Raw genomic sequence first — 25,869 nt, 5'->3', positions numbered from 1 at the left:
CACTGGTTGCTTAGATGTACTTTAAGATGCACAAAAACTTGACATGCATCTTATGTTGGCCTAAAATAATTACTTGTTTGGCAAATTTGTCAATTCATAAATGTCACACATTCTTACATGAAATGAGGCAGCTGCAGTACTGGTAAGAAGACCACCTCTGCAAACACTTAGTCTTGTAATTATGTAAAATTACATAATTTAGGGTGGTAAAATTGCTTGATGTGCTTGAAGCAAGAAACAAGCCAGTAAAGCAATTTAACAAACTCAACCATTCAAGTCATTTCTACCATATCTTATGATCAAGCTTTCTGTCTTTCAGTTTATCCCTATGGACTTTAAGGTAGTTTGCAGCGGAGCTATACAGCTTAAATTAAATGCAGCATCCTTGCTAGAGCTCAAACATTTCAAGCAGATTTGATTACCATAGTTGGCCACTCATTAGACATGTCCAAACTACAAATATTTTTGATAAGCATAGGAGGGCAGAGGACCTGTTTTCACTGCAGAGGGGCATGTTCATAGCCAGAATAAGTGATAATCCAGACATGCTCTTCATCCATATTGCACATCTCTGGTTTGGATTTGATGATTTTAACTGTTGGATGGGTGCAAAAACTTGTTATCACTCATGTAAAAACCTTGGGTTGGAAGGCACCTGCACTATGCCTTCCTCCCTGTGTGTGTGAGATCATTGTTATCTCTGTGTGAACCAGCCTCCTTTCCGTCTCACACACATACACCCTGTCTGAACTGTCTGTTGAACTGTGTATATAAATAAAGAGATAGGGTGTCAAAACTTTGTAGTTTCACTGCAAAGTGGGCTACCCTTGTCACAAGTAACTATGACTGTATCGTTCTTACCTCTGAGTTGATTAAATAATACCTAACATTAACCTAGATTCATGTTTCTATCCCAATGAACAAAAACCCAGACAGAGTGGTTACAAAGACAGACAGATTCAACTGCACAATTCATGGCTATCTTCTAACACTGGCTGCCTATGCTCACGGGTTTAGTTCCACAACTCATGGGCTTCAAATGTGTGTGTGTAGTTAAACAATTTCACCTTTGCTTGGCTCCAGGAGACAGTTTTTTTGATAATAATCAAGATGCCATAAGCACCTCTCCATCACTGTCCACACGTTTTCAAGAGAAAATGGTAAAAAATCCAGGGAATGTAACAGTTTATAATCCATGTGTACATTTGAAGCAATATTCAATTAAATACATGTTTAACATGTTAAATACATGTTACATTTTTAACAAAATCTCGAACTCAAGTTTTTTTTAAGTCCAAATTAATATTGTGATTTATCCTGTGAGGCAGAGACAATCAGGAGAAAGAGTTGTAGATTGGAGCCCTAATAAACCAGCATTTGAAGAGATTTAAAAGTGCTCTGTTGTGAGCCTGGTCTTCCAGTTTTTTACCACAGTGAGGAATGAACACTTGTGAAAAACAAATTTTAAAATTAAAACTGTCATTCTGGCACCTTTGAGGTAGATGTGCTCTAGTTCTATCCAGCATTGTCACTGTGATGTTCTCAAAAGTTAGGACTCATATTTTTCCAAAAAGCTGTCAACAGAATACTTATGTAATAGAGCCTTTTATGAATATACACGTCTCAGTTTTCTCCACCCGTCCGTTGTCTTTGTGAGTACTTTAGCTGACAAAACATCATTCTGTTGACAACGCCTGTCAAGCAACTCAAACTTAATTCTTTCTGCAGTTATTTTTCTCATAACAAACTGCATGGTCCTAAAAAGTCACTTCAAGCAAATGTTGCACATGTGATGAATGGAAGGAAGATAATTTCTTCAGTCAAATGTTCTCTCAAGTCATTTGGCTCAGACACTGACACAGACACAGCTATATATCAGTAAAAAAGCATGTTCTTGTCCGTCTTTTATTCTAATAAACAGCAGCACTGCCCTTATGGTGAGACTGTGTACCAACAGACAGTTTTCTATGGAAGAGGAAAAATTACCACTCCCTACCAATTTTTACTTCCACAGGGCTCGCTCAATTTTCCTCTAAGAATGATGTTAGAAAAAATGCTTTGTATTTCCTTTTCTGTGTTGCAATATGCAGCCATGGATCTATTAAATATGTTCTTGCTAAAAGGATCTTGTCCTTAAGAAAAAAAAAAAGTCAAAAGCTATAGAGAGTAAGGTTTTGTTACCGAAGCAACATTATCGTCTTTATATGGTAATGGCCTCCTGTTTTAGTAGGTGTGATTCAAGGCTCCTTTTGTTCAATAAAGGTTAATTTTAAAATCCCTTGGCAGAGGAAAGGCTGATTTATTTATGATTTCTACTTTGAAGATTTTCAGGGTTTCTGGCTCTAAAATATTTTGGCGTTAATTGCCTCCAGGTCTGGACCCTTGTTTGACTTTGTAGAAAATCATTATTGTACCTGTAATATACTCATAAATCCAAAATGACAACCAAGGAGCAGGAGGAATTGCAAGGTTAACTAACAATCTCCTTCTCCTTTATTTACTGTCCCCATTGTGCTTCCCAAACTTTGTTTCTCACTTCCTATCCGTACTTTCCAAACTTTAATGTATTATCTTTTCTTGTATAGGCAGCAATAACAAATCAAGATGAACTAATTTAGCATAATCTAAGATCATTTGTCCCAAACAAATAAAATAAAAGAGCCTGAGTTACTGGAGTATTGTCAGGAGACACTTTCACTCTCAAGAAAGTTTGATTGAGCTATTTGGAAGTAGAAAGCAAAGGAGTAGACATCACCCTTATTGAGGAACCCCCTTTTAAACATACAGGTGTTACTGTATTAGAGCTGACCCCTGATCTGAAGAAAAGCAACTATATCATGTGTAAATAACATGACAATCTCATACTAGGCAATGCAAAGTCAGCGGCATCTCATATGTCAACATGTATGAATCATAGGCAAAATATCCTATGCTCAGTAAGATTAATTAAAGAGGTGTCTGGAAGCGCTAATTAAGTCTTGCTTTAGATTTTTGATTATATTTTGCTTAGATCTAAACCATTTCATTGTGGACTGTATGCTTGGGGTTGTTGTCCTGCTATAATGTGAACCTCTGCTTCATTCTCAAATCTTTTGGAGCCCCCAAAATGGCTCGCCCTATGCTTAGCTCCATCGGTCTTCCCATCAATTACTTAAAGAAAAGTATCTCCACAACATAATGTGGCCACCAACATGGGTCACCGTGTTATGGTGTGTTCAAGGTGATGTGTAGTTTTAGTTTTCTTTATCACAAAACTTGTTAGATTTAGGTGAAAATTTAGAATTTTGACCTCAACTGACCAGAATACTTTTATCCACGTTTGCTGTTACTCACAGGTTAAATGTAATCACATTCTTGGTGACCTCTGAAGATAGTTGGACTGGATATTATATTTTGATGTATCAGAGTATGTGGATATATAACCTGCCACACCGGGACTAGTGTTGTTTAGGTCTTCGACTATTATCCCTATGGATAAGGAATGCCTTTTTGAATCATAACTGTTGTTTTAGAGTAATTCTCATGCATCATCTGAAATAATTTGCTACCTGTCTGCATGGTTCTCTCTTTCTTGCTTCATTGACACTAAAAGCTTCTTACTGATGTTAAAGAGGTTTGTGTCATCATTTTTAAGGCCGATCTGACCCACATGCAGAGAACACTCAAACAGAGAAACGTTTAAAGAATTTATTGGCAATTTGTGAAATGTACAAGGAGCAAAGTTCCCAGGAAGGCCATTTGACTGGAAGGGAAAACAACAAGGTGAGTGCAGATCGGTATACAGACTTGCTAATTCTGTGGTTAAGCTTACTATTCGGGTGGGGCAATCCGCCAAGGGGGAAATGATTGGGAGTCTAGGAAAGTGAGGTAGTGCTGATTCCGTTGGGGCTTCTTGATGATCCAGGAGGAACCGTAGGAGGGTGGACAGGGTTTGCTTAACCAGACAGAGAGGTATCCAGGGCAGCCCGCTGCATGGAATGAATCCAGAGTCCAGACTGTGATCAGAGATTTTCTTGAGATCTCCAAAAAGGAGCAAGGCTGAGGTGCCTAAGACAAGGTGTGGCCAGGGAGTACTACCACAAAGGGCAAAAACACTCAGGCGCAGAAGTGCAGGTGAGCCATTCTCACATAGTCCTCTGAACTGATGAGTCAATGAAGAACACCTGTCACACCTTCGGTCCTCCAGCTCCGCAGCCCCTAGAGGTGGAAAAAGGAAGCAGCAGGCACTGAGACAACCAGACTGACAGTTTGAGAGGGATCAAAAACAGCAGAATTGTAAATCTTTCGTTGAATTACAGTATCTCAAAACTGAGTTGAGCGAACAGCAATGTCCAGTGATAATTTTCAGTAATTGTGTCTGAGCAGGACCTCCCATATACATTTAAACTCCCGTCAGTGGACTAGGTAGCCCATGTAATTAACATAAGTGCACCAATGCCAATGCAGCTTCTATTTTCTTATTGAAATCGGCATCCTGCCATTAAATTGTTTTGTAATAATTTGACCTTGCAGGACATAAAAGTAGTGTCAAAAGTATTGTGGAGATTGATTAAGCTAACATATCATTATTTTACAGTGTCATTGCTCTCTTACAATAAGTGGTGAGGCACTGACCCTACAGCACTCTAAACAAGGTTTAAGTTTACATTTAGACTTTCTTTCAGCCAACATATTGTGCATAGCTCAGCTAGAACAGACAAAGATTTAAACAGAACCACAACACAATTATTAGATTTAGAAAATTTCAAGACTAACTCTTGTCCGCTCTGCCATCTGCTCTCCTAATTTTATATTAGTGCTTCTGGGATGAAAGGCTCGCTCTAGATTCTGATTCCCAATTTTGCAAATCTATTTTGATGATATATTTTGTGTTGTTTGTGTGATGGCCATCTGCCACGCCAAAACCATGTCAGCATACATTTAGCGCTGCTCAGGGGTGCTGAGTTACTTTCATTGCCGATTGCTCAAAGGTAAGGGGAAGCTTGGCTTGGATCCATCATGATTTCCAAGGTAATGAGGTCTATGTTTCACTGTGATGTGAATCTGTGGGGGGTCCAATTAATGAGTCAGACCACCAATGTATTGCATCCTGTCCATGTAAAATTTACATCAAATGTATGCCTAAAGACTCCATGAGAAGTGTACAAATCTTTGATCATGCTGCTGCTGCTTAGTGATATCCAATGCAGTCTGAGATGGAGAACACATGGTGCTGGCATTCACTAAGTCAATAGTTGCTAAAAGTTGATATTTTGTGCCAAAAGGTGCTCCGTTGCTCTGAGTCCAATTAACTTTATAATGTGACTCTTGGCACTGAGAGGTAAACAAAGTTTACTCTTTGAAGTCAAGCAAAAGTCACTATTACACCCAATCAAAGTATAGAAATAGACAATGAAAGAACACCAATAGCCCATTCAAGACTGTCTGGCAGAAATAGGTCACACCAAAAATCTATACAATTTATTGAACTATTAACCAATCTAATCATATCATCTCATTAACATTACAAGGACGGGTCCTTGCCACATAATTATGACATCTAGTTTGTTGAATTGTGAATTTTCCTTTTGAACACAAAAATTGAAGACCTTATTAATGATGTGACAATAAAGCTCAAACAAAACAATTTAAAATCACGTATTTCAGCCATCTTACTTTGCCTTGCAAATGTATCCACAGGACCTAAACTGTTTTTCCACTTTGCCTCAAACATTAGTGTATTTTTAGTGATTGACTAACAAAAGGTGGTGCCTAGTTGTTCAGGTAAATTCAATTAAACTCTAGATGAGCTGTAGAGATCCACAGTTTAGGTGCTTCAGGACTGAACTATATGGAAGAATGGTGAGAAGTCCTGTTTTCAGTTTGCCACAACCCATTTAGAATATATGGCAAACATGTGGAAGAAGTAATCTTGTCAGATGAGACAAATAGTGATGTTTTTAGCTTACATACAAAATGCAATTTGTAGGGGAAAACCAATCACCCTGAAAACACCAACCCAATTCTGAAACAGCGGTGCCAAAATAATGCTGTGTTGATGCTTTTATTTTTGAGGAAGCTGGGCAGAGTTTATGGGAAGATAGATGAACCTCAATATTGAGCAATTCTGGGAGAAAACCTAATAGAGGCAGCAACATACTTTAGACTGTGGTGGCACGCCAACAACCCTACACTCACAGATACACCCAACATGGAATGGTTGAGACCAAAGCATGTTCTTGTGTTAGCCCAATCACATTTAGACACTCTGAGGTTTACCTATTTTACAAAGAATTTTGATTACAAAATATTTTGGCTAAACCTAGGAAAAAAAAAAATAGGAGGGTAAAACTAAATACAGATCCTAAATTCTAACATCAGATCAGGGCAGTTATCCAAAATAAAGCCAATTTGCTCTAATCGTTTTGAGATGGTAATCCATGCAGTCATTACTACTTATGGATTACTGTAATGAATTTTATTTGGAGCTAGGTGGTTCCCATAGTTCCCAGCTACTTTTTTGTTTTGTTTTTAAAGTTCTTCATGGGCTCGTCCCTTCCTACATTTCTGAACTGCTTCACCATTATACACCCTCCTGGTCCCTCAGGTCCCTGATCAGCTGTTCCTTAGTGTGTCTAAAACATAAGATTAGAGGGGCACATTCTTTAGCTGTGGTAACTCCTAAAATGCATAATGACTTACCACTGCACATCAGACAGGCTACATCAGTGTCTGTTTCGAAATCATTTCTTAAAACTTATTTCTTTGCCTTGGTAATTGACAGCTGCAGTGTGATGTTAATTTTAGTTAGTGCTTATATATATTTTTTTGTTTTTATTGCATGTCTGTTGTTTTGTATTCAGTATTCTATGTTTTGTCTGCATAATGAATGCTATTTGTAATTTTAATGTTTTTTTTAATGTATTTTGTGCAGCACTTTAGTTAAGTGTGGTAATGTAAAATGCTTTATAAATAGACTGGCTTGAATTTGAAATGCCAAAAGAAGTGCAGCTGTAACTAGTTAAACCTATTTGGGGTAAAAAAAAGAAAAAAAAACAAAAAAAAAAACGACTTCATCTATCACAAAACAAGCCCCTCAAAAATGAACAAAGTAAAATCGTGGTTTCTAATGATTTCCTTTTGTATGTAAAAAAGGAGATTTGCTAAATAAAAAAAAAAAAAAACATAGTTTTTTTTCCGAACTTAACCAAAAGGTAAAAACGTTCTCAAACAGAAAACTTCAGGAAATGTACAAAACATAATTTAACACAATTTCCTGCTTGAAAGTAAGTCTGTTACATTTCTTCACACCATCTCAGCTCATGAAAATTGTGACTTTTTTTTATAAATACTTCACAAATAGTAGATTAGATAAACAAGAGATTTTTTTTTCTCTGTTGTTGGATTCTGGCGTTTTGTTGATGATGCTTGATCAGATATAAAATTGAACTGGCTTGCATTTTTTCACTTAACTTATATTAGATGCCTTCCAATAACTTGTTTGAATTGTTTTATAAAAATGAAGAAGAAAAAATCAATACATTTTCTCTCAGTAATTTATTATAGCATGTGAGTGGGTTTGACTTTAAATTTTAGGTTTGTTTGTGTACAAACAACGTCATTTGTCAAGTAGTCATAGCTAAATTAAACGACAGTTTCAGCACATGAACATTCTACACTTAAAACGCTGATTTAAAGGTTTCTCATTAAAATTATCAATGCATTTTTGGGGTATGAAACAATGAAGCACTTGGAGATAAAAAGAGTGATACACCAGCATATCATTAATGGCTTTTATCCATTTTTCTTCTTGCCTTTTTCTGCAGAGAGGGTTAGCCAGATTACATCCAAAGGTTTCAGCAGCCTCTCTTCTTTTTCCCATAGATCTCCCCGAGATCAGTCATAATTACAGCGGCTCCTGCCGCTTAGATGATCTCCCTCCTGGTGTTACCATGGAAACGCCTGCTGTTGCGATGAGGCGTTAGGATTAGCGTGAAGGGGATCTTTATTTCCCATCGGCCGTATCTGATTAAAAACTCCGGCATAGCTAACAAAGGAGAGGAGGACGAGGGGGAACGGAGAGGAGGGTAAAGGAGCGGCGTTTTAATTTCCACACGCTGCTGGCCCCTGAAGGTCCCTTTCATCCCGGAGAAAGATACAGAGTCGCCGCTCGAGGCTGTAACGGCTGCTGCGGAGGGTAAATTCTACCTTCACTCCCTCTGAGACAGGAGGGGGTGATGATAGATCATGTGGGTTAATCTAATAGGGCTGCGCTCCTGCAATTTAAGTCCATTATGATTGTATATGTGGCACAAATTGTCTGCATGAATGAATGAGGACGAAAAATAAGAGGTGATGGGCAAACTCATAAACAATTCCCCTTGACTGTTTTCAAGGGGAAGGCAGTAGGTCTAACTGAAAGTCAACAACTTTGAAATATAATTTCTGCTAATATTAATAATAAACAAAATGTTACTTGCGAGAAATCGTTGGAGGCTGCTCAAGTTGAGAGATTGGACGTTTAATGATACACGTATTTCATTCTCAAAATGTTAGGGATGGAAAGAACAACTTTGTGTGTATGTCAGTGTATCCACTTCATCCCCCTCAGGACTGGCTGGTGCTCACGGAAAGGGGGATGGTCAGTTAATTAAACAAGGAAGACGACGGCCTTCATGAAAAGTTAATTAGCTGCTAATGAAAGCAGTGATGGCTGGACCACTGCGGCGCTGATAAAGTGGTGGCGAGGCATGCGTGGATGTACGCACACACCTGCGGCCATGCTCCAAGGGCCGAAGGGAGCAGATGATAACTTCAGTCAGTTCAGCATTAGAGAATATCGGACATCATAATCATCATTACTTTCTCCAAAGGTGAAAACAAACAACTTCCTAGCAAGTGAAATTATGGAGAAGACGCAGGGACATATAAAGGTGAGGTCATGTTTGCAAGAGGATCAAGCAAACATTTATCTGCAGAAGGCTGTTGTTTTGGCCTGGATTTCAAACAGGGTAACAGGGATTATGTTCCCTCTGATGTGGCTCACCGCTCACAGAGTGTAAGAGGTCTATTCCGCTACATAAGCCTGTTTATTCTTCTTTACAGCTTTGCATTAAACTACAAGAATTCTCAGATGGGATGTTCTCTTTTTGATTAAAATACATTTGTTCTTTAATTTCATCTGATTTTCTTTTAAATATGTACAAAGTTGTTGGCACCCCTGGTACAAAATGTGTAAAAAGTATTAAAGTAAATTCATCTTTAATTTTTGAAACATTATATCATTATCAAAAAGATGAAAAAACAATAACCTTTAATTAAAATATCACTAGCGGCAATGTTTGTGCAGCACCCTGATATTCTAATAGAGCATCAGTTTATCTTCTCTGGTGACATTTCACAAGTTCACAGCAAACAGAGAGGGATCTTTGACCTCTTTACACAATCTCTATACATCCAGGGTTTTAAAATCCAGTCCTATATCCAGTTTTTTTTTTTCTAGCATGATTCCCATTATTTATCTTTCCTTCCAAAGTTTTTTGTGTCCTTACTCGGAAGCTCAGACAATCAAAATGGTGGATTTATTTGCCTTGGAGAGTCAGGTTGGATTTGCCTTACAAATTACAGAAATGGGAGATCCCTTCTGCTGTAGTGATTAACGGTGTGGCAGACCTTTTCCAATTAAAACAACAAAGTGGGTTGGCCACAAACATGAGAGGACAAAGGGAAACAACAGCAACAGCAATCACAACAGTGACAAACAAAACAGAACAATAATAACAGGAAAAAAGAAGATAAGGTAAAAGAGGCAAAAAAAGGAAATAGACAAGATACAATCAACTAAATGAGTTTGACATTTAATGTAATTCATAATGTCTATAACTTCTACATATAATTTAATGTATAGAAAGGTGTAATTTCACCTGCCTCTATTTGTATATGTTGTGTGCCTGCGTATGTTTGTGCGCCTGTATGTGCTTTATGCGTGTTTTGAAATGGTAGAAGTTGTCCATTTATAACGTGTTGGAGGAGACACAGAGAAACCACCACCTGGCCTGGGACCAACATCCAGTAGTATACCTCGAACAGTGTAGAAAGTAAATCCAAGACTCGATGGTCCAGACACTGTCCAAGATGCAGTTGGCTCCCACAGGAAGAAAATTACTTTATTCTTAGGCTTGTCAAATTTTTTACCAAGATTACCAACAAATATGTCCTTATCACTAGATTTAGTATGCTAGACCTTAGGTTTTCTAAGGATGTTTTCTTGGATTGGCCAGTCCAGAAGACGGTTGGGCAACTCCTGTCCTCGAGGGCCGGTGTCCTGCAACTTTTAGACTTTTAGTGTCCTTGGTCCAACAAACCTGAATCAAATGGCTGAATTACATCCTATGAAGTCAGGTTCTGTACAGATTTGGTAATGAGCCATACATTTGATGCAGCTATGTTGAATCAGGAGAACATCTTCTAAAACATAGGTGGGCAACTTCAGTCCTCAAAGGGTTGGTGTGTCTCTGCAAGGACATATCTAAAAATTGCAGGACAGTGGCCCTCAAGGACTGGAGTTACCCACCCCTGGTCCAGAACAAAGATAAATGTGGACCAGAGTTGAATAAACATGTTCAAGCAGGTTGAAATGGGTGGTGAAAAGTTTCAGGTGTGTTGTGTGATAAGAGTTTCAGCTAAAATGAAAGGAAAGGTGTACATGATGCTGGTGAGACCAGCAATGCTGTATGGTCGCACTGAGGAAGAGACAGGAGGCAGAGCTGGAGGAAGCCAAGATGAAGATGTTGAGATTCTCTCTGGGAGTGACAAGGATAGATAGGATCATGAATGAGTACATCAGAGGGACAGCTTATGTTAGATGTGTTGGAGATAAAGCCAGAGAGGCCAGACTAAGATGGTTTGGACATGTACAGAGGAGGGATAGTGAGTACATCAGCAGAAGAATGCTAAAGCTAGAACTGCCTGGCAGGAGGCCTAGAGGAAGACCAATGAGTAGATTCATGGATGGATGGAGTGAAAGAGGACATGAGGGTAGAGGGTGTGAGAGAGAAAGGTACCAGGTATCGCCATGGCAGAAAGAAAAATACAACGACAGGGCCCATGCCCTGTATGAAAAATAAAATTAAAAACATTAAAATTTCAACAACCATGCCCCCTGTGCCTCTGTTCTCATTATTTAATAGACCTTCCCCTGCTGCCAGTAAAATGTGCCTAAAACTGAACCTCACCACCAGTATGCTACAGTCAGCTGATCTGAAGTAAGTAGATAAAGGAAAGTTTAAATGATTTCACCTCTAGGTGTTCCCTTTAGAATATCTTCATTATGTTAGAGAGTGTTAAAGAGTGAATGCTAACCTTTGTAACAATTTCATTAAGTTTGCATTTGATTTGTAGATTATGACCTTAGTTAAATACAGAATTGGAAACTTTAAATCTAATGATAGCTTTGTCACGTTTCCACCTTAAACAGCTGTGAAGTGAGAATAGAACAACAGTATAGAGGTTTACCAACTTAAATATTGTTAGACAGCAATTAATATGTATAGTCCAAAGAGAGACCATACCAAGTAGAAAAGAAATAAATATTTTTAAAATGGGCTGCACAGTAGCACTGTTGCCTTGCAGCAAGAAGGTCCTGGGTTCGATTCGCCGGCCAGGGGTCTTCTTGCATGGAGTTTGCATGTTCTCCCCGTGCATGCATGGGTTCTCACCGGGTACCCCGGCTTCCTCCCACAGTCCAAAGACATGCCTGTTAGGTTAATTGCTCACTATAAATTGCCCTTAGGTGTATGAATGAGTGTGTGCATGGTTGTTTGTGTGTTGGACTGGCGACTTGTCCAGGGTGTACCCCGCCTCCTGCCCATAGACTGCTGGAGATAGGCACCAGCTCCCCCGTGGCCCACTATGGAATAATTGGTAGAAAATGACTGACTGACTGACCTTTTAAAAAAGTTCAGAAATAGCATCCTTTTACTCCATTTCATGCACATTATTATTTATATTTTGCATCAGCTTGATGCCAAGAAAAGCCAAACAATATTATTTTATTTGTAAATGTTTGTAAACCTATAAAAGGGAAACACTGTATGCATGTTTTTAATTAATGGAAAAGGACACTCAAGATAGAACTGTATACCTTACATCTCAGCTTAGTTAAAATTGAGCAAGGCTGGAAATAATGCACCTGTAGATACCGTAGCTGCTGTGTAATTATGTAAATGTTGTTCAGGCTGTTTTATTTTATAAATCAATTGTTTCAACAAGATAACTCATGTTGTAGGTCTGCTGCAGCTGCATTTTTACTACTGTACAGCAACAAAAAAACTAAACCTTTATTTTACATATGACTTGGGCAGATGCTCTAAGGAAATATTTGCCACATTTGTCCACACATGGACACTCTATTAGGGCAAAACCTCAACAATAAAATATATGTGATAATGAAAATGGAATACAGGCTGCAACCATCAATATATATTCAGATGCTTTCTACTGGAAAAATAAAAACTGGAAAAACTTAACATCATAGTTCAACCTTTAAATACATTAACTATTAATTCTGCGGGTGGTTGGGGTGTGTGGGCAAACCCATAGTCCTGTCTTGGGCACCAAAATGCCTGGAACCAGCTTGGATTCTTAGGAGATCAAATCTCCATGTGTGACCGGAAGGATTTGGGTTGATCTTATCACAGACGCTTCAAAAGGAGCTAAATTATATGCAGGATTGTATAAGCTTGGGCATTATTTGATGTGTGATGTGTTGCATTTAGACATATTGGTTGTCATATTTACTTATTGTGATTCTAATGTGAGAATTTGTGAGAATATTGAGGGCGCATTTAAGTTCAGCACAAAGTGCACCACTTTTCATTTCTTTGCCTTCAAGGATGTTTTCAGTGGTTTTAAAGTAATAGTTATTCAGACTTTTAATGGGTCCTTACAGGTTTCTTTCTGCACAGTGGGAGCTTTACTTTTTTACTCCAGTCATTTAGTCAACCACATTTCACAGGAATATATTCTGTTTGTTAGTTAAACCACTTTGAACTGACCTTTTAAATCACTGAAGCTTAAAAAGGCACCTAACCTCAGATACATAACATTATGTTCCAGCAAATTAATGGACATACTTTACTTCCGTTTTATCCTGGAAGAACATAAAGAATTGTTGGATAACTTAAGAGCTTTGTGTAGTAGTATTAAAGTATGAATGCAGTAAGGCTATTAAAAAAATGAATTGGGCAATACTGAGCTCAGATTTTTATTTAACCTCAACTATCATTCTCCTAACTGTTCATGGTTAGAAAATAAACTTGGGTCCTCCAGCCTTGTTTGTCACTTTTCCAGCCGTTTTTAAACTTTAAAGTTATTGCTGTGAATTTAGATATGGGCAAGTTTGGACGAGTAGCTATTTTCCGGAAGATATTCAGTGAAATATTGTTCCTTTCCAGGCAAATCAATGGGAAGTTGAGAGGAAGGAAAAAGTTAGTGAAATATAGGCCACACTACACTGATGCAGTAAAAACTGACATAATTCTTGTCACTTCCTACTTACTACTCTAATTTATTGAAATTCACCTAAAATACTTTGAATTTAGATTTTTTTTAAATGGGAAAATGTTGTACAGGGTCACAAATTTGTTTGAACCAAACATACTCGGCCGTGACCTTAAAGTCACATGGCAAAACATCCAGAAAACGTTGTACTGCCTTGTACTTTAGAGCCCCATATTCTGTTAAATAATTTCATCATGTTACGTTAAAAATGTTGGCTTGAAGAATCGACCACTTTGCTATTACAATTAATTTGATCATCGAGGTTCTGAATAAGAATAACAAGCTATTGCTTGTCTGTCTTTAAAAAAAAGTCACAGTTTATGGTTGTGCAATTCTTGCTGTGCATGGATTTCATGTCTGGTCTATTTCCCTCCTTTTTCCTTCACCAGAAAAGGCCATTGAGTGGGAACACTAAATAAATAGAGCGAAGGAAAAAAAATGAATAATTCCTAATTACACTGCAGCTTTAAAGAATAAATTAATTAATAAAAGGAGCAGCAAAACAGTTTGAGTCATCTTTCTGAAAACGGCTGATTGTCTCCAGAAATATTAGGAAAAATGCCAGGATTCACAAATATTAAATAAGAAACATAGCTAAGGCTATTTTCCTTTATTTGGTTGAAAAATGTAACAACAGTACTTGAAATTCCACCCTTCTACACCATCAATACCTCTCTGCACTGAACTGCGTTGCACACTGCTTTGCTTTCTGGGAATGAAACCATGTACATCTTGTGCTCTCTGAATGTTTTATGTTTGCACCATGTATACAGCCTTTTAAAGGGTAAACATTTATTGGACTGAGCTATAGCGTTGGTCACTTAACGTCCGGATGCTCATATGAGGATGATCAATGCTTACAGTGCATGATATATGAGAACATACATCTTAAGAGACTTGGCTGTATTTATGTATTATATTTATGTTATTCTATAATTATTTTAGTTCCTGACATATATAAAACTCACAAAATTCAGGGTGCTTTTCTGTGCACTCACTGTTGAAACAAATTACTACTCAAATATTTCTCAAATAATTACTCAATTCAGGATAAGTCATGTTAAGACAAGTTGCATTTTTCTCCAGTGTTGTAAGAATATTGCACTTTAAATGTGGTCATATACATTCTTCATGTAAGACGTTCCAGACCTTTTAAGACTGAATCTGCCAGAAGTCTCACTCCTTTATGTTTATTGCAACTAATAAAATATAAAATTTTACCATGAATACCATGGCTGATATTCTTACAATGGGCGGGATTTAAATGGAAACTGGAAAAAACGCGGAAGTAAGGAAGTAACACACAAGAAACGGAGGGAGGTAGGACAATAAGAATGGAAGGGAGGAAAAGGGGAAGGGCACAATGAAGAAGGAAAAGGACAGAGAGACATGAGGAAGGAAGGAAAGAAATGAAGGAAAAAAGAAGACTGGAAGAAAGGAAGGAAAAAGAGGGAAGGAAGGACACAAGGATGCATCGAAAGTAGGGAAAACAAAGTGAGGGAAGTAGGACACAAGAAAGGAAGAAAAGAAAGGAAAGAATTAAAAAAAACCTGATGGGTACAACTTAACCAATGGTATAATGAACAAATTTAAAACCTTAAAAACTGAGGTACAAAATGGTCAATACTGCAAAGATACAAATCAGCAAAGAAGGTTAAAAAATGTTTGTCATTGCTTCTTGTCAATGGAGATATTGTCCTTTATACCAGAAGAAAATTCAAGCAATGTTGTAGCAGTGGTCTTACAGAAACCATCTGCAGCAGAAAGCCTATTTCATTCTAGATCTTTAACTTTGTTAATAAGCCTTTATGCCTTTTCTTGGATGATTTTAATTATGATTTATATCTGAGGAGCCACAGTAGTGAGGATAGAGGTCTCTGGTTTAGAAACTCAGAAAATGTTATCACTCATTGAAGAAGACCCTCTTTTGGTTCTATAAGATTGTGACAATCCTTTCATCATCTTGGGGTATTAGCTGGAGGGATTACATATCTGCTACAGTAGCTGAGATGAATTTGCTCTGTGCAGTGGCCAGGCTCTGACTTACAGATAATGTGAGGAACTCCAACATCCAGAGGGATTCTTGAATAAGGTCCAAGCCTTTTTTATCGAAAGAAGCCAATGGAGGGGTTCAGGCATCTGATTAGGATGCCTCCCGAGTCCCCCACTTTGAAGGTGATCTGAAGACAATCAGCTGGGAGCAGACCCAAGGTAGACCCAGAACTCAGTGGAGGGATTTAATTTCTCCTTGGCCTGGAAACACGTGGGAACTGATTTGTTTTTTTTTTTTTTTCAGAGGAGAGTGACATCTCTGCTCTCTCACTACTTGCTGACCTGACCTGAATTAAGTAAAACAAAATGGATGGATAGAGTGAGAGAAAGGAACATGTTAGGGCTTTTAGAGTTAAATTATTTCTTTAGTTAATGGTGGGAGGAAGACAGGGGAGGCAAAATCATCTAAAAAATCTAGATCATCTAAAAAAACAGCAACATATAAAGCAAAAAACTGTAAATGTACATAGCTTGGCAAATTGTGCAGAGGTACTTTACTAGTTTAGAAGTTAGTATGTGCATAATTGGACAAAGTACATTGTCATTAAATCACCACCATTTCCTCCAATCACACAAAAATACAGTATATCACAATTTATTAGACAAATCATGCAGTTGAGGTTATATGACAAACAATTCCAGAACTCCCCAAAAGGTTTTTGCTTCCCCTTCCTATTTCTTTAATCAGTAAAGCTTTGCTTGTGGAAAAAAATCTTAAGAATTAACTATTATATTCTGCAAAAGATTTATGGTTTCATTAGAAAGTAGGTTACCCCTAACCGATTTCTATTCTATGAGTATTCGAAAAACTTAGCTTATTGTTTTTTCCTCTGGTTATTTTAAAATTTTGATTTCAAAAACGAAGGCGAAAAAACCTACCTGATATAAACCATTTCTACAAACACCAAAAAAAAGTAAAATTAAATGCAGTTGAATCAGAAAATAAACTCCACAAAATGAGGTAACCGCAAAAGTCGGTCTCAGATGTTCACCCCACGGCTTCTACACACAAAACCAGCATGTCTGGTGTCACCAGAGAGCTCACAGATTCCAAAAAATACATTTTGTCGCAATCCACCTGGTTTTACTCGACCAGCAGCAAAGGAAGGCCAGAATTATCACTCCCATTAAAAAATAAAAAATAATTATTAACATAATGATTTTTTTAGATAGAGTTTTTCAATTCTGAGGAAAATTCAAGTAGTTTACACATGTTATTTTGAGCTCTAACTTCTCAAAACATCTTGGGCTTAAGAGGTTAAGGTAATAAACTGTTGGCTGGGCAATCTCCTTTAGGATTTCTGGGTAGAGAATTTGTGGTTGCACTAATTTTACCAAGTTGTCCAGATTACCAAATAAACCAAGCAGCTCCAGATGATCACATTACAATATTTGACTGTTGTTGTTGGATGTCCTTTCTCTGTATTCTAGGAAGATTTACCACAATTCCATGTTTTTTTTTCCACTTTACTGGAATTCAAAATGGCTTGATAGGCTTTTTGAACTGATATATGTCAGCACTTTTTAGTTTATTATTGAATTCCATTAGTTTGGGGTACGTTGTGTTGCTTTTTGAGACCTTTCAGCCAACTTCATGTTGCAGACAGGCTCTTTTTAAGGTATTTCTTGATTTTCCTTGTCAGTCAATAATCAGTCCTGGAAGTAGGGGTGGTATAATTGAACAAAAGAACATGTGGTTAATCATAGTTAATTTATAACTTACAATGTGATTCAATTACTTATCCACATAGGGCCAGGTTGGTTTGCACCAACATTTGTATCTTATTAAATCCAATTGTCATTTGGAAATAGCTTTTTTCATTTGCTTTTATTTATTTTATTACTTAGAATATCATTGTCTGATTATCTGAAATATTGGAGGAGATAAAAGCAAAAACAGAAATAATCTGTTAGCGGGCAAATACGTTTTTACGGCACCATGATAAAAGTAAATCAAAATAAATGTGTTTTAGATTAACATGAACAGCACTTATAAAGCAACAGACTAAAGTAAAATTAGTCAACATAGAAAATCTAATTTAATTACAAAACTCACCAGATGTGAAAATGAGGATGGTAAACTATCTATTAAATTGGATGAAATCTAAAGATACTCACTTTTCACTAAAAATGGGAAACTTATTCAAAAATGGCAGGTCCTGCCCTGTTTTTGTAAAACAAAAAGTGTAGTAGGCTTGTCGCAAACAACTCTAGTCTTAAGAAATATAACACATTTCGACCTGGATTTAGTTTGAGGAACATAAATGCCTGGGGTAATGTTGGCAACCCACATTATAGTTGTTTAGCAGTGCAAAATGAGGAGCAGGTTTTTGTTGGTGAGGCTTTTGTGTATTACATGGCTAAGAAGACTTGTTTGGCCCCATTTCTGTTGCGAAAAAGGCATGTTTCTGTTGTGAGCCCAGTTGGCAGACATTTTCTCAGTGCAAATGCTGGAATGTATAAAGAGAATTATGTGATCAAGAAATGTACATTGCAGCAAATGAAAACCATAAATTAGCTTTACATAACTGCCAACCATGTTGTTTTCTATTGACCTAATGGCTTTTACCAGGTTTAGTATTTTGAGTTGTATCTAATATTTTTGTTCTCTTTTTTTGTCACTTCTTGACTCAAATCGGTCATTTTATATATTTATATATTTTTGTTTTCTAAGGACACAGAGGGAAACTTTCTTTCCACCACACTACATTTTATTCATACTGCAGTGTAGTTGTGGTTTGTAAAAAGGACAGTAAAGACTGGCAAAATGCTGCAGGCAGCTTTCAGTGTTTTCAGTCATCAGTCAAAACAAACCTTTTTTTTAGGTTTTGGATGCCTTTTTATGAGATAGTCCAGCATTGAGTTTATAGGAGGTTGCGTTTTATCCTCTTAAGTTTAAACATTCGGCTATTTCTTTATTTAGAGCAACAGTCGTATAGGCCCTGTTTGATGTATTCTCAGATCTCATGCAGATATCACAGCAGTGCCTTTTAGCCCAGAAATAATGTGATTTAGGTTGCACACTAATCTCCACAATGGTCTGCCTTGGCAAGTTCCTCACCAGGCAGCACTGCACATTGCATTTCATCCACAGCTAACAGAATAAGACCTCACCTCCCCGCCACAGACCGAGTTTCATGCTTTGGGGCAGATAGAGGTTAGCGTACCAATTGGCAAGGGGGCCCCTGTTGACAACAGCGGAGTCAGACTTAAGTCAAACCCATTACATGGGGGCAAATAAGTTGCATGAAATATTCACCCCCAGACCGTGTCTAGAGAAATGTGGCCATAAATAATTCACAGTGGGGGAAGTTGGAGGGGAATATCTGTGTTTTGCTGGAGCATCACTTTTCTAAAAGACCTGCATTGTTTGTTGTTTTTTTATGGTTGCTCTTTGTTTAATCATTACAATAATAATAAAAAATTAAATGTTGAAATGTGTGCTTTATATCTGAATAAAACAAATAAAGAAACACTTGTGGGGGCAAATATTCAAAAAAAGGAAAAAAAAACAACTCCAGAGGTCTTTTTCTAGCCCAGTATTATTAGGACCAGTGCTGCAGTTGGCTAAACCCGACTAAATCCAAATCCTTTGTTCTCATGGAGTTTAGTCCTCCATGCATCTTTTTCCCCACATATTTTTTTCTGTGTAAATGGGGACAGCAAAACAGCAACAAGCGTTATCAAGAAAACTCGCTGATCAATAATGCTCCTTTGGCCTCAGGGTGGGTTCTAGAGGTTTGTATGCGCCAGGCGAGCAGAAAGATAGTTATCGTCTCCAGCTGAGAAACGAGCTGCTCGGCTGGCGGAGAAGTTGGAAACTCAGCTTGAGGAAGCTGGAATCTGGATGATGAACAACGCCTCTCTGAGAGTACAAAAGATGCAACTGTGGTGAATTTGTGTGTAAGAGATCCAGACCAGCAAGGCAAAAAACGTAACAGGAGATAAAATAAAAAACAAAACAGGAATATTTTTTGCTTTTGTGAAAAGGGAAATACACTATTTTCTTCAACATATACATTCTCTTCATAACTGTATATTAATCCTAACATTTAGCAGTTTAAGAAAGGAAAATATATTTGCACATGATCATATTAAAATCTAAATTACTAGATATTTGTGTTTAACATTGTTTTCTTTGTAAATCGGAGAGAAATGACATTCAAAACCTTTGCATAGCAATTTTTTAGCCCTGGTAGGCATGGTTAGTATGACCCAACAGATGGTTTGTTACATTAAACCATCTGGGAAACCATCCACAGAATTATATATTAAATTATTAAAATAAAATAAAAATGTATCATTTGATTGGATGAACCATCTCTCAGTTGGAGAACTCTAATTGTTTGGTCCTAGTTTATCCTTCAGTTAACTACCACACTCCAATTATGATAAACAGGTTTTGCTTTACCAAATTACCTTTTGATTATATTCCAATTTATTAAGAATAAAGCAGCCATTTCAATATTACATATTACAGCATAATACAGAACTGCCACTGTATTATATCATGACATTTGAACCCTCTGTCTTCCACATACATGCTCTTTGGACCTCACAAGAATCTGATGGAATTCTGGTTTCCCTTAATTCCTACCACTCTGGATATAATTCTATAATTCTTAAAAGGGTATTTTTGTCTTGCTTAAAACAAGGCTAAAGAGAAATTCCAGCAAAATCTCTGAACTACAAATCAAAATACAAAAAGAGAACCTAAATGTGGCAAGATATTATTCCCAAAAAGGAGTATTTTTTTTTTTTTTTCCAATTTGGAAATTATTTTTATACTGTTTCTCTGAACAAAAAATCAATTTGCATGTAAAGGACAAAAAAAAAACCCCAAAAAAAACCAAATTTGTCATCTTTATTTGCATCTGGATCCAAAATATGTAACATATTGTTACATATTTTATTACAATGTAGCTCACCACTGTCAGTATGTGAATGTGTGCATGAATGGGTGGATAACTGAATGTAGTGTGAAGCGCTTTCGAGAAAGCAGTAGTTGATTTAATGTTATATGAATTTCAGCAGCCGTCATAAAAAAAGAGTAAAGAAAAAACAACTGAAAAGCTCTGAAAGGCCTGACTGGGATGAAATATGTTATGTTGTCGTCCCTTTAGACCTGGGTTTCTTCTTCCCTTGTAGTCAATTGTTTCATTATTCATGGTCAATTCTTCGTCATTATTCTTGGTTTCAAATGGAAAACCTCTTTTTTGTTGGTCACCTTTTTTCTTTTTTTTTACAAATCACTACTATGTAGAGAAACTTTAGGCAAAGTAAGATTGTTCACACTATCATTTTCAATGTTGCCAATAAGTGCCCAACCATAGGTGCATGTATGGCCGCTAAAAAGTTATTTTCTGTCACAAAACCTTTTACTGTTTATAATAGTTACTTATACTCAACAGTAGAATACATGTCAATATTCATATTTGGTAGAGATGTTCAATTTTAGAAGGTGTATGTCAAAAAGGGTTTTTTTGTGTCTGAAAAGTGCTTTTTATAATTTATTAGGCTTTCAATATAATAAAAAAAGGCAGACTGTAATAGATTTATGTTTCATTGTTTCAGGGGTTTTAAAACTGACCCTAAAATATGTTTTCAATTCAAAAGTCTGTTGCCTGTATGAATACAAATTTTGATTAATTTGTTGCAAGTCTGCCCTATTTGCAAAATAGAAAATACAGAGTAGGAATAAACAGCACTCCAGCTGGAGCAGATTAATGTAGAACCACTGCCATGTTTCACTACAACTACTCATGACCTTCACCATAAATACAGCCATTTGTGCTTTTTAAATACATTATGCCCCATCTCGAGGCCCTCCCCCTTAATAAATGGCGTAGTTTCTACATGTTTTTTATTGCTTCTTGCGTAGCTCCTTGCACTGTAGCAATATATATGTATATCTATATATATATATATATATATATATATATATATATATATATATATATATATATATATATATGTAATAGGCACAAATGCTAACAATACAAAATGAGCTTGCTATTAGCAAATAACAAATTCACTGGACAGAAGTATTCCTAGAAGCAGAAGTAAAAGCTTTACTTTAGTAAAGCTTTTACTAAGCAGCCCCATGTCAGTTACTTGTATAATCTGTATTTGCATTCAACATTCGTCCCTGATATTTGTGACGCTGGACCCAGCATCATTTGCATTGCCTGCATTGTCAATAATGAGGTCCACCCACCAGCTATGAATATATTTATATAACCAAACTGTCTCATTATAAAATCAAGGACACCAAGTAGACACAGCATCGTACATGAAGACACTCTGTGGCTGTTAGCTGACCTGGTGCCTATGAGCCCACTGTGCTCATATTGCACAGGCATGCTGGATGAACCCTTGATCGTATGATCTTTTCCTGTGGAATATTTGTCGGCACCTCCTCAGGCATTTAGCTTTACGTCTAAGTTTGGATCACCTCCAGGAGCGCGTTCCATGCACATAGTTTCTGCACTTTGCACAGGACCAGGCAGAAAAGTACATTTGTAGCTCTCCATGTTTGCTCGGGGCAGATAAATAATATGAAACAAACAGGAAGAAAGGAAAACCAACATGCATTTATTGTAAATTCCACATTCGAGTTCATTATCATTGTGACCTAAACATGTTTAGAGCTGGTTCAAATGACTTAAATCAGACTTTGTTTACATACCTAAATAATCAATTTCCATTTAAAATTGAGAAGAAATCTAACACATCTCTAGATATTTACATTTATGCCTCTTCTGTCTTTATACCTGTTTAGTAAAGCTTAATTTTGGCCTCAAGAAAAAATATCTGCACACGGTTCAACTGCCTGACAAAACATATTAAATAATTTATAGGCCAGCTGTATTTTTCCAAACAGTAAATGATGGCTGTTGCCATTCGTGGAATAAACTCACCCCAAACCATATGCTGTGACGGTATCTTTAGACACATTTCTTTGTTTCTGTAGCACTGTTACACGCATCCAGAATGTCCATGTTATATGTGTACAAAGTATTGTATTGTTTTACTGTTTTATATAACATCAACTAATACAGGAAGGCATTGCATCTTGGTCTTTAAAGCTTTGTAAAAAGCATATATATATATATTTTTTATTTATTTATTTTTTTTAATTTAATTTATTTATTTTGTTTTTTTTCTTAATGTAGACCTGAGAAAAATCATTAAAATATTCTTCGAGGTCAGGATTCTTTGGACAGTTGCTGTGTTTTTACTTAACTGTAATCATATCCATAGCCTCAGCATCTTTTAAAGTATATCTAAAATCATATGATTGCATTGAGCAACTTTGAAGCTGATGAAAGCATTTTCTTAAAGCGGTATGTGAAATTCATATCTTGAGGAAATCTGAACCTCAAAGATGCATTACCCTTATTTTTTGGGCTAATAGCTATCAAGGCTTTAGTACAAACCATAGCCAGTGCCGTATGTGTTGAAGTGCCATTTTTTAATTAACTTTTTTAACTTATAAACATGCCACGTGAGCGTAATGCAAATTAGTTTGAATGTCAAATTTCTGCTGTCATCTGTAGTTTGAATACATAAAATCTCTGCATGTCACTTACAACCTGTCAAAATTTGATTCTTGTATTTGTATGAAGAACAAATACAAGACTGCAGATTTGTCAGAGCATGAAACAATTCTCCAGGACATCTGGACACCTTTTACAAACTCAAATTGCACACATTTAATTTGCAAATTGAATCATGCCAGAATACTTAGCTACACTGAACTAGAGATGGGTGATGCTGTACAGTTAGTTTTCCAGTAATACTATCACAGGGTGTCTAAAGTGTAGCCAGAGGGCCATTTGTGGCCCTTGGACTGATTTTGTGCAGCCCCTAACCACAGTTCAAGAATGATATGAAGACTGAAGAGACTGAATGCATTTATAGCCAAAAATACTATGTTGGATTTTGTGATACTTTATATTGTCGCTTTTATCATAACAGAAATAAGTATCAAAAAATATTGTAATAAGACTAAAAAAACAACCATAAATGAAAAAACAGCTTTACAGTCCCAATGTTGTGGTTTTTGCATTCTCATTGGATTTTTATTTTATTTTATTTGCATTAAAAGTGTTTTAATGTTCAAGACAATTTTAAAGTTGGACTTGAAAATAAACCCTAATTTTACAAATGTATCCCTTTTAATGCAGTTAAACACCCCAGCCTGGTTCATAAATAAGAAGCTAAGGGTTATCAAAATTGTATAGTCCACTCTAAAGAAATACATGTAGAATATAGTAAAAGATTGAAAAAAAAAAGTTTCAGAATTTCCAGGGATTAAAGTTGACCCACTAAAATGATGATAAAACCAAATTGGATGCTGTTTCAACATGCTCACCAAGTCACAGAAAATCAACCCATATGGAACACATACTTAACACGTGTGAACAGCAGCCGTCTTTTACGAGGGCAGCTCCCAAGTCGGACCCACTGAGTTGTTTACATGTGATAAATTTAGCCAGATCTTGTATTCCCAAGCAGGAATGAAGATGTTAGTGCACTGCTCTGCAGGGAGGTTGCTGATGGAATGGTACTGACACTGTGAGCCTTCCCAGTCAGGAAATTAGCAATCTAGCTTGTCAGCTCCCCACTGAGGACATAGGGACAGAGCAGCTTCTAAATATGTATTTGCTAAAATCACTGCTTTTTACCATATCAGTGTTTTAACAGTTTCTCAATCCTTTACGATGCCAAGTGATTGTGAAAATCCTTGAGCTGCAAAGCTACCTGGTCAGTTTGAAAACACTAATTAGCATCATTTAGGTAAGCGGCGCACCAAAAGCTGCTGAGCTCTGAAAGATTAATTTACTTCATGCTAATGTGGAACCTAGAGCTGGAAAAACTCCACATCTTCATCAAATGTCAACTACCTCTGAGAGCTTGCCAGCAACCCTTGAATGAACGTTGCAACGACTGGACTAAGTGGAGCTGTTGAAGGTTAGGCAATTTAAACTCACTTTTTATTATTACCTTCCTTCCATCATTTCCTTAAGACTCTCCGCCTGATAAGTCATTCCAGGCTAAAATCAACATTTTCTGTTTCAGTACAAATTAGTGTTTACTTATAAAATGAGTTCGTCTACCCATTATTTTCTCATTTAATCCATTTGTCTATGAATGTAAAAAAATATGTGGTTCTTATTTTTCCCAAAGTCAAATGTGATGTAAAATATGGAGTTTTCAAACTGGTTTTATATGGTTTCTTTAATGATATTGGCTGATAATTCTTCTTTTGGGTTACCTATCAATTCTGCAACTACTCAACCTGTGTGACACCTTTAAAATTAGCATTCCAGAGGCAGCTGGATCACATCCAAAGTTAATGGAACAACTGGGCTCAAAATCCCCCCTTAGAAGACGTGTAGTGACAAAGATGCAGCCCAAGCTCATTGCGCACCGGTGCGGAAATGGGTAGCAGGTGTGCTTATAGGTGTAGGCTAACGTGAGATCTGAGGGTTCAAGCATCTGGAAGACAACCATGGAATCGAAGGAGCGAGATCATTTCCATTAATAATTTTAGCCGGTGGTCGTGTGTCTGTGACAGATGCAACTGCTGCTTTTCACAGGGCTGTCTGTTTTTTTGTGCTTTGACATACCTTGTTCAGTATTGCTGGAAGTATTTTTTACATCAATTTTCCAACCATTGATACTAAACCAAGACAAATAAAGAATGTCTTTTAACTTGTAGCACTTACAAATTGACTTTTATTGTAGACCAGTAATGCGAAGCTGTGGAGAAAGAAGGTAACACATTTATAATCAGGTGAACTCAAGAACTAAAAGGATGTACATTGAGAAAAATCTCCCCAAAAACCATGCATGGATGGGCTGGATGATGTCCTCATGCTCTGCTGAGTACTTGTCCAAGCGCCCTTTTTCACAACCCCCTGCCTGCGAGTGGTCTTCTGGGCTAAGCCTCATGAATCTCCTTTTAATGAAGTGCTCACTCCCCCTCACTGACAAGTCACTGCTCATCTGCCTGTCATCATTAAGATTATGTCTCTGGCCCCCCTGCTGAATAGTTTACTTTTAATCCTTGATGATCCCTAATACTAATAAACACCTATGTGGACATTTGTGTCTTCAGATTCTCTAGGGTACCTGAAATATTTCAAAGCATCAATCAAGCATCTCCGATTACCTCCAAACCCCTGTAAGTTTTGGATACATTTTTTTTTCTTTGCTCATTTAATTAAATTGAAAATGATTAATCACAATTTTACAGTTTTAGTTTGCTAT

The sequence above is a fragment of the Girardinichthys multiradiatus genome, chromosome 24 (genome assembly GCF_021462225.1).
Source record: "Girardinichthys multiradiatus isolate DD_20200921_A chromosome 24, DD_fGirMul_XY1, whole genome shotgun sequence".
In the NCBI taxonomy this organism is placed as follows: domain Eukaryota; kingdom Metazoa; phylum Chordata; class Actinopteri; order Cyprinodontiformes; family Goodeidae; genus Girardinichthys; species Girardinichthys multiradiatus.
Note: the sequence above shows the minus strand (reverse complement) of the source record.